The sequence below is a fragment of the Anser anser genome (assembly GCF_964211835.1).
Source record: "Anser anser genome assembly, chromosome: 5".
Taxonomy (NCBI): domain Eukaryota; kingdom Metazoa; phylum Chordata; class Aves; order Anseriformes; family Anatidae; genus Anser; species Anser anser.
In genome coordinates, this window is record NC_139725.1 from 57,618,837 (window position 1) to 57,636,815 (window position 17,979).

Here is a 17,979-nt window from a genome sequence, read left to right on the forward strand (position 1 = left end):
AAAGGGATAATTTTCCAAAATGTTGTATTTACAAATACTCACTAGCTGTCTTTCAGCTTGGAAATGAGATGTTTTTATACTATATTTTTCTTGGTGATTTCCAAGCAATAGAAGAAAATGTGTATGATGCAACATTTTCCTACAGCCTACTATACTGCTACCTATATAACTTTTTTTTTTCAATACTGTGGATCAGAAAGTCGGGTTTTTAAAATATTGACTTTTTAAACACCCATTCTCATTTTTTTTACTAACAAAAAAAAATACTTTCTTTTTTTCTTTTCTTTTTTCTTTTTTTCTCTCTCTCTCTTTTTTTTTTTTTTTTTTAAGTTTAAACAGTTTGACAGGCTTCCTCTATAAGCAAGTTCTCCTGATATGTGTTCATGGCAAGCCATTGCCCCTGTTTCCCAGTTGTCCTCTGTTTTGTCTGATTACACTATAAATTCTTTGGGAAAAAGGTTGTCTCTCAGTGCGTGAACTCACCAAATCAGGGACTCCCTGGGTGTTTTTGTACTGCCCAGTGCAGTAATATACTACTCTGATGGAGTCCCCCTTTGTACTAAAGATTATAACAATCATGGAGAGAGAAATACAATCCTATTTTATGGACTCAGTGTTGACCATTTAAATTAGCTTTTGTTTTGAAAGATAATCCCAGAATGGTAGAACTCTCTGTGGAAGGCAATGGATAGCTCCAAATTGTTGCCCTGGACAACTGGCCTTGTGAGGTGACTAGTGGAAAAATGTCCTAAAGAGCCACCTGAGAGATCTGGCCACCAAGCAGCGAAGGCTGGAAGCTGGGCCTGGGGAGATGCAGCCTGTGTCCTGTGGGAAGTTTGTCCAAATGGAAGCTTTGCCAACCATCACTTTAACAAGGAGTGAGTACCAGAAAGCAAAGTTTATTCCAGATGTCTCTGACAGAGTAAATATGGTACATGTGTTCCCAGTATTTCATGGTAGTATGCTAGGAGAATAGAGAGAATATTACTATATTTGTTTCTTTATCTTTACTAAAATATTCACACAAACAGAATAAGGCCCTTGAACTCCTCATGGTTCAGCCTGTGCCATTATTTTGACCGAAGTTTTGAAGTTTCTCTGGGTTTCACTTCTTTTTGTATCCCTGCCTGTATACTTGAGCGGAATAACTCATCACCTTTTCTCTCTCCCTCCATACAACTTGCTGTTGGCAATGCCAACAAACTGGTACATCTCTGCAAAATGGGCATGCTCTAGGCATGATACCTGCAAGTAACTCTTGGCCAGGCATAGTTCTTATACATCTCTTTTTATGTGACCTTGATAAATGTGGTCTGCTTAATATGGCTAAGATGAATGAGCCAATAATTTCTAGACAAGACATCCGACAGGCAGACTGTTTTGATTTACAAGGCTATGTTAATAAATACCGGTGGCATGTTTTGTTTTTCAGGTTTCTTTGTGTCTCTGTTACTTCTGGGCTGCTGTCGATGGAAGGCTGTGAATTCACCTGCTGTTGCTGAGTTTCAAGAAGAGATGTATTGTAGGGCTGGGAGGAAAACAGGGTGAGAGAGCAGTTACCTGAACCATGCTGCAAATGTTTTTTTTTTTTTTTTTTTATGATGTAGGCCCTGCAAACCCCACAAATGGTAGTGCTCACATGTCAGAAAGGTACAGGGACTTCCCCGTGTCTCCAAGTTGGTTAGCATACAAAATAATGTCTCAGAACTGCAACCACTCTCCACTTTTTCTGCATGCTACTTTATCTCTTTCCTAAAGGAGGCCTTATGTTGGTGTGGATAATGCCAGATTTTGGATGAGTTTTGCTCATCAGGGGTCATGTTCCCCATGAATTTTCCTCCCCTGTGTTAAGTACCAGATGCAGTGACTCCCTAACAGCTTGTTACTCCAAAAGGGTGCTGGATCCAGCAAATGAGATGCTTACATCAGGTAGGAAGGCCTCTTAACAGGAGGGAACCAGAGAAACTCTGCACCTAAATTAGCTAAGTACATTAGGTGACAAAAGTGAAGTGACATTGGTGTTTATTTTCTTCTGCAAATGAAAATTTAGTTTCTGAACCACTGAGGAGGTGTTTTTGTAATCCAAAATCTTAAAGTTATCTATGTTTTCTTCTTTCATACAGCTTTTAGAGCTTGGAGGCCTCTGGTAAAGCTTTTCAATCCCCTTTTCACTCCTCTCCTTATTCAGATAATGAAGTTAATGCATTTTAACAATCCTGCACACCAGCGGATCCATAGCAATGATCTGTATGCAAACTTCTAGCAATGGTAAATGCAGCTTAGCTTAGCCCATGCTGGAAGTTCCACTGCCTGTATTTGCCTTTGGCTAATAAATCACAGGGATTAGCTGAGGCATCATAAGTTCTCAAGGCAAGTAAAGCAGTGAGCGTGAGTCCTTATCTGTGTCAGAGGACAGATGGAGGTAGGGAGACGCAGTACAGCAGGTCCAGCTCTCTGGGCCCTTCCTAGGCAGGAGCTGGAGCAAGGAGGTGCCAGAATAAAAGGGCAGAAGTTTTCTACAGCGTGCTATTGGTAGCCAGCTCTCTGAGGCACTTCTGGGCAAGGAATGGTACTTTTCAACCATGAGTTTAACCATTCAGAGTCTGCAGCCTTGTAAATTTTCAACTTCCACAATATATAGTGAAGAGGAGTTTCTCAGGTTAAACTCTTCCTGATGAAGCACCTCTTTTTTTTCTTCTCAAACCTGCCCCCTGCACCACTACTCCCTGGCTCCCCAGCCGGAGGAAGCAGAGAGCTGTTGCTCCTGATGTACCCCATGCATACCACTCCTCATTTTATAATTGCTAATTACATCCCATCTAGACCAAATCTTCTCCATTCTGCAGCATCCTGGTCTGTGTAGCCATTTGCTCCATGGGAGCCACCACAAGTCTGGTATCAGTGCTGTGCTTTTCCAGTCCTTCTCTCCTTCAAGAGACAAGCAGAGCCAAGCTGCACACAGTATTCAGCATGTAGCCACATAACATTTTGGTTCTGCTTCCTTCCTAATAATTTCTAGTTGGTAATTTGCTTATTTGCCTCTGATGATTTGACCTCAACCTCTGTCAGGGGAAAGGGTGCAGACAAAGCACCTTGGCTTTGCTATCAGGCAAGGGAGCCCTGACGCTAAAGAAGGCAGGCATGAAACTATTCTCAGTTATACTAGGGGAGGTAAACGTTTTTTCAGTCAGCGTGTAGTTAGCAAAGGAGTTATCATGCAGGAAAAGAGACTGACCAGGGCTAGGCTGGAATATGGGATCAAGCTGCAACAAGAAATTGATAGGGAGCTGCAAACCTACCAGAAGAAAGGAAAGAATCCTTCAAAGCTAAGAACAAAGCACAATCCATCGGGAGCACAGGGATGAGCTAATTGAAGCGTCTCTCTTCGTTCTTCTCCTCTTTGGCTCCAAGAGCACCTTCTATCACTTAAAGGCAGCTATCACTGTCACTTTCTCCTTTGGTTCACATGCACTTGTTCATCCTTTGAGCTTTAATCTTTTGCTATTGATTTCCACCCTGTTAGCTGAAATATTGTCCTGCTCTTTGAGAAAGGCAATCGCCCAGACCACACTATTGCAAATAATATGTACTTTGGAAAACAGTGATTGAATTCCCATATTATCCGCTGAAGCAAAAAACTCTACCCTGCCAAAGAGAAAATACTCTGCAGAGATAAGATCATAGAAATTCATCAAACTGGCTTCAGGGGTTTTGTGTGTGCATGTGTGGATTTTTATTTATTTATTTATTTATTATTTATTTATTTTGTACCACCCCAGAGAGATGCTGAGATTAAAATGTATTATACTTGGATATGTGGGCTAACCAACCCAGTGAGTCCTGTTACTCAGAATTCAAACTATAATTCACACTCGGAAAATTGCAGATCCACCCTGATATAAATTTCAGCTAGAGTGCAAAAGAGCCAGCTATAGTTTTACATGCATATTTAGATTGTATTCTTGTATGTACAAATCCTCTGATAAACTGCCATAAATCTGCTGCCATACGTTTCAATGATCCAAAGGAGAACTGTGTGAACATAAGGGGTTTTATTCCACCCTCAAAATGTCACATGAAAAATAAAATGTATCCATGCCTTATCTGGGTGATCTGTAGAACTTTTAAGGCCATTGATTCATTTTATTATTATTATTTCATTAAAACATGGCACATTTGATGGCAGAAGCTACTGTTAAATATGAGAGCCTCAGATTCAGTATCTAAAGCCACAGCTGTAGGTACTTCAGTAAATTCACCCCCAGCTTTTCAGATGAGTGCTCATTTTCTGGTGCCTCTATACTGTCAGATTAGGATTCTCCAGAGTTTCATGTTGGGATGATTCCTTCACCAAGGAATCCTCCACTCAGATATACACCAACAGGATTCCTTGGTGAAGATACCGTAGTCTATCCTTGGATGCTACTGTTAAAATTAATAGAAATTCATATTGAATCAGCAGATCATGCTCCAGCAACAAAGAAGATTTATCCAAAGAACTACTAAGAAGGACATATACAGTAGGACATTAGTAGAAATGAAGGTGAAATAAGTAAATGACCTCAGTCCCTTCTGCAACCTCCCCCTCGGTTGGCATTCAAGATGGTCAAGGATCTAGCAACCATTGCTCTATCCCACACTACTGAATTTCATTTGAAGAATCAGAAAAAGTAAATCATGTCCAGCCCGGGCTCTGGTGGTGTCTCTCTCTCCTGCTTCATCTCTGAGATATTTTTGTTCAGTTCCAGGCTGAACAAAAGACTAGACTCTTTGGCTATTTGATCTTGCCTGTCTTATCACAAACAGATCCCATTTTGATAGCATTTTCCTCTTCCTCATGCCATTTCCTGGCTTTTGTTTTGTAATTATGTAGTAGTAATGGCTCTTAAAACTTCCTACAAGGGTGTTACATCCATTACAACAGCAATTCAATTTTAGTAGCTATTCACATATAGCGGAAAGAGATATTAAATTGGAGGTGATGTTGCAATAAAAATCATACCATTATAAAAACAATGTAATGTTAAAAACTGTATTACAACAGAAATATTTTAATAAAGGCACTAAATAAGCACAACAAAAGAAAACAAGAGATGAAAGGCACAATAAGAGCTTTTACTGCCACACTGATTTTGCTTTGTTTTTAATGTATTGATGGGGTATTTCATTGCAACAGCTCCACAATTTTATGATAAATGCATGACATAAAGCATCTTTCTTGTAGGTAGTGTAATTATTACATTTCCTTTCCAACGGTAGGAAAAGGCATGTGTGGTAAATGGAAAGGGCAGAGTGAATTACGGACTGGATGGGAATCTTGTCCTGCTTCACAGGAGGACGCATTTCCTGCTTTTCCTTTGGCAGAAGAGCCAGAGTCAGAGCAGGGAGTGCTGATCCATAAGGACCTTGCCAGGAGATTGTGTGGCATGAAGGCAAGTGGTGGCAACATCAAAAGGAGTCCCCACAGTGCCCAATCTGCACCACATAGGTCTGGGTAAAGAGATCTCTTCTGAAAAGATACAAATTCTTATTAAAAGGTCTACTCCTTTCTGTTTGTGCTCACACCCTCTGCAAACACATCACACTAGAACATGGTATTGTGTTTAAAACTGAATCTTTAGCTGTTTCTTTGGGAATGAAGGTCCTCTCCTCTTGGCACAGAAAAATATGGGGAAAACTTTGATTTGAAATTTGCAGATGTAGTACTTTCCACTCAGAATGAAGATTTGCTCAGCATAACAGATGGGAGCCAGGGGAGGGAAGAGTTTTTAAATTATTTCAAAATCGTCAAAACAGTTTATTCTGAAATTTTATAAATCAAATAGAGGCAGAAAGGTCAAGATTTCAACTTCAGTTTTGTTCCCTGTGCCTGGGAGTCCCATCTGTGGTAGGGCTTCTGGAGTTGGAGCTTGAAGAAAGCTTTTTCTGGCTCCCCAGTTACTTATACTGTTATTATCATTATCAACTTCTTTACCCTATTATTTTACACAACACCAAGGACTTCATTACCTCACTGATAAGCTGGGGTAAATGAAGATCTCAGGACTTAAAAAATCATAAAAGTCATCTATTCACATATAGTGTTTTTTAGCTATGTCATAGTAACAATTTCTTTCTTTAGTTATTTAATAAACAATGAAAATATAAGCTATCACCAATAAATTTAACTGTAGGGATGGAAGTCTTTGTGATAAGCTTTATTATTAATGATCTTCACTCAACCTCAGCTCCAAAGATTTCTCTGCAGAATATTTTATAGGAAATACTAGTCCTTTAAAAGCCTGGAAAGCCTAAGAAGCCACTGAAATCTGTAATTGAAATGCAAATGGAAAGCCCTTGGCACATCAAATCAATTTTGCTATTAATAAGAAGCGGAAATAGAATGTGACACGGAAAGTCCTGATGCCCTACATAAAGGTAGGGTTTCCTAAGAGGTCTGGTGCAAAACAGAAATTCCTGTTTGCTGAAGTCACACTTCTAAATTGCTCCATTATCAGTGATAATGTGATGCAATTAACAGGCTCCTGCTTGGTTACAGAAGCCATTTTCTTCAAGGTACAAACCTCCCATAAGACCATAAAATAAGCCTTTCCAAGCTCATGTCCACAGTGTCTGGCCTCGCTGTATTTACCAGTGCCCCAAACAAATTTCAATGCATGAGACGTGTCAGCTCCGTGTCTCGCTGCCCTGGTCTTACCCTGGCGTGAGGATACCTGGGCCAAGAAGAACCTGGCTGTGCCCGGATTCGTTATCAACACCTGACTCTCATGATTGTGTTTCAGTGTTTGATCCAGAGATCATTGAAGTTAATGGAAAGATTCACCTTGACTTAATAATCCGTCCCATAATGAGGGTGGGGGAGAGCAGAGAGGATTGACTTTTAAGGAACTGAATGATTCATGTAGTCAATAAATAAAACAAGTTTGCATGGTCAAAGAAGGTATTATCCTGAAAAGTTTTAGAGAGAATTTTGCTTTCTTTCGAAAAGATCCCAGGATAGAAAGTCTTGAACCAGCCACAGCTTTTATATGTTTTATTTGTTTTTCAAGAACCAGTCTACCCAATCTCATTTGAACTTAAGCTGATCTACTATAATTTCATCCAGAGCAGAGACACAAAGCTAGACATCGATATGGATTTTCTGATGTTTCCAGCCAGAGTCAAGATGATTCACTTCCTAAAAAATAAGAAAACCATCATTTAACAAATCAGGATTTTATTTATTTATCTTTGCAAAGCTACCTTCTGTTGGACTGATGTAAGAGAGAGGCATGCACTGCTGTGTTGGTGAGAGTTCAGGCAGCAAGGACCACATCTGGATGGAGCAGTGGAATTATCTTGGCCTTTGAAAGTCGCCAGGGAGTCAGCCTGGAGAAGCCCTCCCAGTTTTTGTCCCTTCCCCTGATGTTGCTCAGGTCAGATGCTTGATGCTTGGCTTCCCCGTGTCCTGACAGCCCCTCCGCCTGAGGTGCAGAACATCTTCCCTCAGTTGTCGGCCATAATGCACCTTGAGTGGCAGGAGGGAGGCTGTGTTGCAGTGTACTTCAGGCATGTGTATGTCTAGAAAATAATAAAATCTCTATAGAGTCTCATTTAAGATGCTGAGAGCTGGCTGGCATGTGTGACCTTAATGCACGAAATGCCAGCTTCACTTTTCCATCTTCCTCCCTTAATAGACGATAATTACATTAGTGGGAAATTTCAGTCCAGGAGAAACCTGCTCCTCTGACACGAACAGAAGTGCTCTGGCGATTTCGGCAGCTTTTGAATGCCCCTCAGGAGGCCTAATTCAAAAGGATGCTGAGCACCTTCCTCTGTGGTTGACTTGGATCACGTTTTCCCTGAGGATTTGGGGTAAATCCATGACTTCTAGGGCATTGGTGTCAGAAAGGACAGCAGGGGGTTGTTGCCATGCTGGTGGCCATGTGCGTGACCACCCCGTGAAAACACCATGGCACAGAATTTCAGGTTTCACTGTATCCTGCTGGTGTGTACTCAGTCAGCCAGCATAAGCTGAAATCCTGGCTGTTACTCTGAATCCAGCGAGCCAGGGCAAAGCTGACACAGCTGCGTTTATCCATGTGCGGTCACGCCTTTCCTGGATGCACAGGCGTGTTTTAATTCTGTCATTTGCTGCTGGGGCGTTACCTGTACAGCACAGAAACAGCCTTTATTTATTGGTCCTGCTGAACTGGTGCCCAGGACTGATTACGTGATGATAAGGTTTATCTGGTATATCAAGTTTATTCGTATAAATTGCATAAAAGAATCGTGTGGTGGAAAAGGGGAAAGAAGAGGCTGAAAATGTCATTGTTTCAATCCTGTCATATTTCCAGTATGAGCAGTATTTTACCTGGTAAATGGCTGTCTATTATGAACTGTGCTGCATGCATTTGTTCCCTCTTAGCACCAATTCAACAAACTAAATATCTTGCTGTGGGTTAAATGCAATGTTAGATCATGCTGTCTCTCAACAGAAATGTATAAATGGGTGGTTATTTCACTGGAAAAATGATGCATGCTCCCAGGCCATTAGGGAAATAACACCAGCAAAAGTTCTATGGTATAAAATATATAGGAGCTGGGTTTGCAAGCCAATGTTCAATCACTGTAGCCTTGAACAGCAGGTTAAAGTCAGAGAGGGCAGTAAATCCAGCCATGGCTCTTTAACCAGTAGAGCCAGAAGCATGGATCTTATGCCAAGAAATAATTTAGAGGTGAGGAAAATCATTCCCAAAGCTTATTCACAGATAAATAGGAAAAAAACTACTACATGTAGAGGTTCCAACCCTCGCATGCTGACAGCTACAGATGTGGTTCTGAGCAGGTTCTGGGATGTGTGTGAGGACCCGGGTGCTGTGCTGAGCATCCTGCCCTCACTCAGCACAGCATCGCAGCTTTACAAATCTTCATGATCCTGGATGGTAAGTCCATGGGAGGAGATTTTTGGAAAAGTTAAATCTGTCCCATTCCCTAAATATCCCTGAGCTGAAGTTTGTGGGAATAGGTAACATCAAGGCTTCTCCCTCTGTGAATAAAATCTCTGAAGGGAGTAAAAGAAGACCACATGGAAAAGAGGCATAAAGCAAAATTTAGCCCATCGGAAGAGCTGACCCACAGGTATCCCTGGGTGTACTGTCTTTTCTGGAGATAAACTTGCAGACAGCAGCCAAGTGCCTCCTCCCTGCCTTTACATTTGACCTCTCTTGCTGCCTCCAGGCCAGGGGACTTCTGGCCTTAGAGAAGTTTAAAGTGAGCTCCAGGTCGCCCTACACATCCCAGCACACAACATCCTACCTGGGGGCTCTACAGCAAACTGCCTCGCCAGGGTCTGTGGTATCCTTGACCACAGACCTGTGGCTAAGCCCTGTGTTTTTAATTAAATCAGCATTTTTGCAAGTCTAATTTGCTATGTTTTTTACATGTGCTTTCTTTTAATGAAATATTTCCCTTTTGCTCGCAGCAAGTATAGCTGTGCTGGAACCACTTAAAACATCCCTTTGCAATCAGTCTGAATACTGGTGCTAGGTATGAATGAAGGCCTTTCGGGGAAAAAGAAAATCCATTTATTTAGCTACACCTCATCAAAAGAAGTAAGTTCAGTTCTTGCTTCATAAGCATGCACACAAAAAGTGTAATAATTTCTCTGCCAATACTGGGAAAATTCTGCAAGCCTGCACCTGAAATGCAGTGCAAACTCTGACCATAGAAACAAAGACAGGGCTGCAATATCCACCGAACACCAGCAAGGGGAGATGAGACTACTCCAAAGCACTCACTGCTTTCCGACCACTTTCTGACAAGGTCAGGCTTTTTGTTTTGTTACGTTTTGTTTTGTTTTGTTTTGCTTGGTTTCCACTACAAAAACAGAACCTGTGGGTTGCACAAAGACTCCCCTTTGCACAGGCACTTGACAGCAGTTTAATTGTAGCTAATAAGCAGTAAGAGTGATCTTTGTTTGCTGTATTTCTGGGATCCTCATCCTCTCTCTGAGTGGAAAGACAGTCTTCCAGGTCTCATGTTTGGAGGATGAGCCTCAGACAATGTTTCCCCATATATCCTCACCACCCCACGCACATCCCCCCTGCATGCTTGAAATGCTCCTAGCGCAGGGAGTGGGCCTGTGGGTCCACGGGGACTTGGAGCATGTGTGCAGCCACACGTGGCAACACAGAGGTGTGCCACCATGACACATCCCTTTGCTGGGAACAACCCCGTTGGGCACCCACTGAGACAGAGCAGACACAGCCCCAGCACCTGGCCCCACACCTCCATGGACCAGGCAGGAGTCCAGAAGATGTCTAGAGGGTTCATGATGCATCACCTCTCCAGTGCAAACATCAGTATCTCACATGCCTTGTACAAGCACAATAAGGCAAAGAAACTTTTGGTAAGCCCTTTGTCACCTGTCACAGGCTCCTCTGGGTCTGAGCCAAAACTGCTGAGCCAACAGGTTGGGAGAAGACATCACCTGCTAGTGATGCATCTTTTCTTTAGGTCTAAAAGGCAATGAAGACTAGCACATAGGCCAAAACCTGTTATGGGTTTAGCCTAGTCACAAAGCACTGCTTTGTCTTGTCCAACTCTGATATCATGAAACAAGCTTTAACAAACCAGTTATAGATAGTTTTGCGACCCCTCTGTAGATCTTATTCTACAACAGTTGACAAAGACCTCTGGTATTTTCATCCTCATCAATTACTTATGAAATCCTGCAGGCACAGAGAGGCCTTAATGACTTGATGACAGCACAAAGTCTTGAATGTGTACCCTGATCCTTTACGTGCTAATCAAAGAATCCAGCTTTGGATCAATCCCTCATATCAGAATTGCACTACAAGAATATCTAATTCCATGGCAGCTTCCACAGTCTTCATTATTTGATCAGCACTGATTGTGTACATTATTGCAAGACAAAGAAAGCAATCAGTCAAGCTTTTATCTTTGTTCTCTTGCTCTCTCTGGTATCACTTCATCTCTCTATCTCTGCACTTTAATGGCTGGCCCTCATAACAATAGCAATCTCACAATCTTTAATGTTCATGTCTTACAACAGTCTGGTGAGGTGTGACAATATTATTATTCCTATTAGAAGACTATCCACAGAGCAACAAAGTCTCATAATCACCAAAACTTTCTAAAGCCTTATCCCTGATAGCTAATACCCAGGGATAACAAGTAAAACACCATCACCAAGGTCACATTACTTTCTCAAACAGAAGTTAGGTGCCTGAATACACATGTGGTAGTACACAGACAAAACTTCTCTGCGTCTCAACATGAAGTCTCTGTTGGAGCTGAGAGTAAGCCCAATGCCACATTCCCGGTCAATGCCTTGTCCACCAAGCCATTCTTGAGAACAGATCAAGGTTAACAAAATGTTCCAGTGTAAGGGGAGGAGAGGGCATATAGGACTCACCTGTGGTGATGCTCAGGGCTGGAGAAGCAAGGATATGGCCAGTGACTGTCATTAAAGGCTGATGATCTCTTTTTGCCTAGCTAGCATTCCCACTTGTGTGAAATCTTTGGGAACAAAGGACATTTCAGTATTACCAGCAATTGTCACCATTATTTTAAAAGATCTTCCCAGAGCCATACAGTGCCATGCTGCATTGCTGCGGAACATGTCTGTGTGGGGCTATGCACACACAGCAAATAACTGAAAGGGTGAAAGAGGTGAATTGCAGAAGGAGGAAGACAAAGAAGAAAGATAAAATGACCAAAAATGAGGAGCAGGGGTGTGCAGTAGAGGTCCCACACGTGCTTCTGTGAGCTCTTTGCCACAGCTCTGTCACATTCAGGGCAATTTCCCTTCCTCTGGGGGAGTTCATCACCTTCTGGAGAGGCCAATCCACCCTGCCAGACATTATGTGAAGCTCACAAGAGGCTTAGTCCTGTGATGTATTCAGTTTCCTCAAGCATTAGGCCCAGTGAAGTAACTGAGGAGCACACTTTTTTGTCCTTGTAATTTTAAAGAACTGCCTCTGGTGTCCTCCCTCACATGATTTCTTTACCTCTCTTCTCTATTAAGCAAAATCTGGGCTGTAAATTGTCAAGACAACACTAAGGAATGAAGACATCTGGAGTAAGTTCATCATACAAAAGCAATGTTTCCTTGCTGCCTCACTCTTCTGAAACCATTTGGTTTCAGCAGCGAAGCAATTACCCAGGCTAAGCATCAGGGGAGGGGGGCACCGTGGGCAGGCAGCAGGTTCACCAAGTCAGCCCTGAAACAGGAGTACAGCTCTTCATTCCTATAAATGAAAGGCATCAGGGTACCTGTCTAATGGGACACCAGAGCTACCTTAACCCCCAGTTGTTCTCAGGGTTTGCATAAAGTGGCATGGCAGAATGGCCCAGAGTCTATCTCAATTATTTGTATGGCATCCGTGGTAATAGTAACTGAGAAGCCTCATGATCTTTCATGTATTTGTCCATACAGCAGCCAGATAAATAGTTTTATCCTGTCCCTTATTATGGGAAGAAGTACAGAGGAGATTGACAGCATATCCCCAGCTATAGATTCAAGACACAGGTGAGTTTGTGTTTTCTAAACTGGACACTTATAACCATAATTTCAGGGATGCCGGTTTTACTTACTGAAAGCTTACCCAGTGCTCCAGGTGGAAAATACATTAAGATTTATGCTTGGATGTAATGCCAGTAATGCGAGAAGCATGGAAATACCTTAGCTGGATAGATGCAAGAGTCTCCTTTCCAGAAGGCATATTATTAGTAGAGCCCATAGTGCTGCAGCCACCCAAAACATTAAATATACTTACACAACCTCTAATCTGCCTCTGGCTGAAAGGAGGCAGTACCTTGCCCAAGTTAGAAGTAAAATTTCCAGTAAATTGGAGAATTGTTCCCAAATCTTCCAAAACATCCAGACACCTACTGCATCTGAGCAAAAGCAGACAAACTGATCCATTTGCAGCTGGAGATATAACATCCAAAAACACTGCATCAAGTGTTTTGAATTCTCCTTGCTGAATAAAGCAGATTCTTAGTTATTAAATATGTATTAAATATCTAGTCCAGGTCACACATCTGGCCTGAATGTTTCCCTTGAAGCTAACCTTGAATATCATTAAAAACATGGTCTCCTTGATTGAGCTATATTATTAAAGATGATAAAATTTGAGCAAAAGACATAATTAAAAGGCTGGTTGGTTACATGAATATTCCTCCCTGAAGAATTGTGATGACATTTCTTCTCTTAATGCCTGAGTGACTCTGTTGAAGTAGTTGACTATTGTCTTATGCATTAATTTACTGCATGAGCTTGAGGGGGGAATAGAAATGTAAAAAATGAAATCAGTTTCCCCTTTCAAGCCCCAAACGCTTTCTGCAGCAACCTTACATACTCTCTGAGGACTCTACAATATGCTGAGGGAAAAAAAAAAATATGTGGGAGTCACTGGTTTAAATCCAGGCATCACCCCACTGAGTTTATAAAAGATCTTATCAGGAACAAAACAGATTATGAATAAGGACAGAAAAGCTCTGGATAAATATTCCAGGACTATAGCTAATCAATTCTGCACATAGAAGATATAAGCAGCTCACCAAGCTGGTGTGTGTACAGAAACCAGTCCTAATTAACTGTGTGTGTGAATTTTGGAGTACTGAAAAAGCACGTGTTGTTAATTTAATAAATCTTCATTAATGTTGCAGGTAGCAGCGACCACCACAAGAACCATTACAAATTGACCCTTTTCAAATCCTCATAATCCTGCACTGGAGAGATATACCTAATTGGGCTCATTAAAAGTAAACATTGATTGACAGGACCACAGGGATCCTTAAAAGGGCTGTGCGGTCAAAGAGAATTGCTGTTTTCCCGATCTCCAGAGAAGCATCCAGTTGTTTGTTCCTTCTGCTGTGGTCCCCAAAAATAGAAAGAAACCTGCAAGTAGTACCTAAGGCAGCAAGGAAAGGTGTGGGGTTACATTTGCAGGTAAGAGCCCTCAGATATGGAACATTTTCAGAATCAGGTCACATTCACTTCCGTGTGTCTGGTGGGAAATGCATACCACAAATAAATATGGAGATAAGGGAATTAAGGACCTTTGAACTGTGATCGACTCTTGTTAAGACATTGGGACTGTTCCTCTAATGTTTTATGCTTTGTAAGTCATTAGCATCTGTGCAAAATGAGTGTAAAAAAACAAGGTCAAATCAATAGCGTATTACATAGGCATCAGTAATTACATAGCGGTGGGGAATTGGGCTTTGGGACTTTTCAATTATTTTCTATTGCAAGTGATGTTCAGACACCATTTGGGAAATCATGTTTTGGTCAGACAGTAGGTGTTTTGCTCAGTGTGGGTCAGCATTATGGAGGTAATCAAAAAATATGGATCTTTCAGGCCTTAAAAAATCTATCAATCTCTCAACCTCCATTTCTGAATCCAAGCCAAAAAAAAAAAAAAAAAGGGCTTAGGCTTATTACATAACTTTAACATCTTCTGGCTGGAACACACATGACAAAGTGAATGGTCAGACATTTCTTTAGAAATCTACTTCAACACATTTTTCCTTGTGTAGTTTGTCTGTTTTGAAGTCAGCTCCAGCATTTTCTTCCACAGAACATGTAAATTTAGGTCATCTTTCTTCATTCCCTGTCTTCATTTATTTCTACACAGACACTTGAGCACTTTACTGACATCTGAAAAACTTGCTGTGCATCAAGCAAGTTCTGGTAACTGTTTATATACATGTTCCTAATATGCAAAAAATGTACAATAACCTAATGAGACCTAGTGTAGATCTCTCAGAGCATAGTCAGATACATTGGAGCATCTCCCAGTTCCCATGATGTATGGGAACACACAAGTGGTTATCCTGGACCTGCTGATGATCAGTGGTTTGTTCGACTGCAAGCACGGCACAGTGTGTCTGAGCCCTTTGTATCACCTGTTGCCTTAATGCTCCTGCATTAAAAATCTCCTGAGTGCCCAGGAGTACCAGGAGTTAGTCCACAGCAGCTCTGCCTCTTCCAGGACAAACACTTCTGAATGGGCTGCATTGGAGACATGGGAGGCACGTTAATGTTTCCTTGCAACTCGAATGTGGTAAAGTGGAAGTGTCAAAAACGATTAGTGTGTCAGTGGTTAAAATGATAGTGGCATGAAGGGACTGAGGGCTGCCAAGCCAAAATAACAAGAAATTGTCTCTGAAAGCAATCCTGACACATCATTTTGACAGTTGTGCAGCTCCACATTAACAAAAAGTTACATGGAATGGCAGACTTTTACAGCAACCTCCTTGGCCTGGGGCTGAGAGAAAATTTGGGATGGACTGAGCAGAAATTGTATTCTAAAACAGCTGTCTTGGTAAGGTTAGAGAAGTTTCTGACTGCTGCACCAGTGCAAGCTGACGGGATGGGGCTGAATATGCCAATAGCACATATGTAGAGTTTTAGGCCCTAGCAGGACCCAGGGGGGTGAACATCAGCCACCACACTGAGGTTACCTTCAGCCCGGAAATCCAGACTCACCTGCTGTCAGAGGGTCTGCACTCCCACTGGAAAGTGTCTGGATGCTCACAGATTGCAAGTTTTTCCTTGCCAGGAGCTCACAATGACCAACCACAGGCACCTGGCTGAAGAGGCCGATATTCTTTGGCTCCCTTTGGTGATGATGGAGAAGGAGAGATTTCCTAACAAGTCAGTCCAGTTCACTCTCAGAATTCAAACCTTGCATGAGAAGCACCAGGAAAAGATTCCTACCTTGATCAAGCAGAAATAGTCCTCCCTTCCTGCTTTATTCACTCTGCTGCCCTCCCAGGGATGTTGCTCCCAGCCAGCACCTGCTTTGGTCCAGACTTACCTCCCTTTCCTGCCCAGTCCGAGAGCAGTGGAGCTGTGTCTGATAAGAGCACCACAGTATTTGTGCTGCACCCCTGACCTGTGCTGTGCATCCCTCTCCTGTTTTGGATGGCTGGGCTTCAGAGCATTCGCCAAGAATACAATAGTCCTGAATACCGGCTGGAATAAATGCACTGCTCTGACAAGCACCTTGTGGGAATCTGAAAGGAAATAGCACAAAAAAAAAAAAAAAAAAAAGAAATCAAACATAAAAAGGTAAATGCAGTTTTTATAGGATTGTAGCTTGTGTTTATGCCTGATTTCTCTGGAGTTGGTTTCCTGACAAAGTAGAGTGAAACCACTGTGTTAGATGTGCAGCACAGCCTTTGCAGTGCTCGGACTGCCTGCTGCTTCATATTTATTAATTGAGAAATCCTTGGGCAAATTGCCATTAGAACTACAACATTGTTGATAAACTCAGCAGTTTCTGGTACTCCAGCAGCATGCAAAGAAGCTGAACGAGACTGATTACACAGCGCAGCTATATCTGCAGAAGCTTGATTATATGGTTTGCTTGCTAATTAAACATCTAAATATCCATTTACCAAGGAAAGCAAAACTGAGGAATCTTCAATTACAGCAGGCTTATGTGGAATAAGAGAGTCAATATGAAACTTCCTGGACTATAACGACATTGTATGGCCAAAATCCCTCCAAAAAGCTGGTTAGAGCTCACATGTGGTTTGGCACAATGAATGTATCCTAAACCTTGTCATTCATTCGTGAGCAAGGGTGAAATGAGATCATATGCAGAAAAAGCAGTGAAATTGGCTTATAACTTAGTTTCTGTTTCATAGTAGGACTGAGCAGGAGATTCCACAGTGTGTTGTCTGCTGGTGTCACCGCAGGGGCTGCTCAGAAAGCAGCAGTGACTTTCTGAAACAGCTCCTTGGAAAGGAAACCCTCAATCCAGTAATTACTCCAGCGGCTCCCAAGGACTGAGTGGAATATACTCACCACTTATCAGAGGCAAGGAGAGGTGGACAGAGGAAGAATTTCTTTTATAATTTCTTTTTTCTTGTTTCCTCACTACCTTGTCTCTCCCTGATGCTCAATCAGACTTTTGCAAGCACACCCAAACACAGAAATTAACATATGGGCTCAGCAGGATATCTGGGAATGATTTTCCCCATCACAGCTACACATTAGGTCTCATCCCGATCTTTGGCATTTAACAGCATTATTTCTGATGTGAATAATTAAAAATCAAAGTAAAATGGCGCTGTACTTTCTTCTGTGGAGGAGCTATGGCAGCCAAAGCATGTTGCCATGAGAATAAATGACTTTAAACTAGCCATCAATAACATTAAACATGATGATTAGAAGAAGAGAAAGTCTGGAAAAGGCTTCTGATGGATGTTGAAGGCTGGGAGTTACTATACTGTCATTTGTGTTAAGGCTGGTACATTTAGAAATGAGATTGTATGATCTGATTGCTGTAACAGGGACTGGATTTAATGTCTAGCTTATCCCCATGCTCCTAGGTCATCATTCAGCAGATCTTGAAGTTTGCTTCTTCGTTGTCAGTACTTAGGACTGTCATTTTGAGGAAAACACAATCTTCATAAATGGTCTTAATATCCTGTTGGTCATAAGGTGCTAGGAGGAAATAGTGACAGAAAAGTTTGAAAACCGAGTAGATAACTTCATGTTGGAACAAAGAAAATATCCTGCCAGAGCAAAAACAACTTTTGATTTCATTTTCATTTTACTTGTGTGAACCCTTGCTCCCTTTCTTCTTCTTTATTATTATTATTAATTATTATTGTCATTATATTAAGATCAGCTAAGTCGCCTGCACAAGCCTGATACAGCAATGGAAATGGAATGGGTAAAGGGTTAATGGAGAGAAAGGCTGATCAGGATCAACATAACTGACGGTGATCCTAGAAGAGAGGGGAGATGTGTTATGGGAGCAGTTTGGGATCCAGGGGAGGACTGGGTGAAGAAGATAAATCCTGAAGGTGGGTGACAGGCACAGTTCAGGTGAGAAACTGCTCTCCTCTGCCTTCTGTCCCATCGGTTGCTAAATATAACAGAAAAGTCCTGAAGCACTTAAATATATATATATATATATATATATATATATAAACTGTCCTTGGGTAATA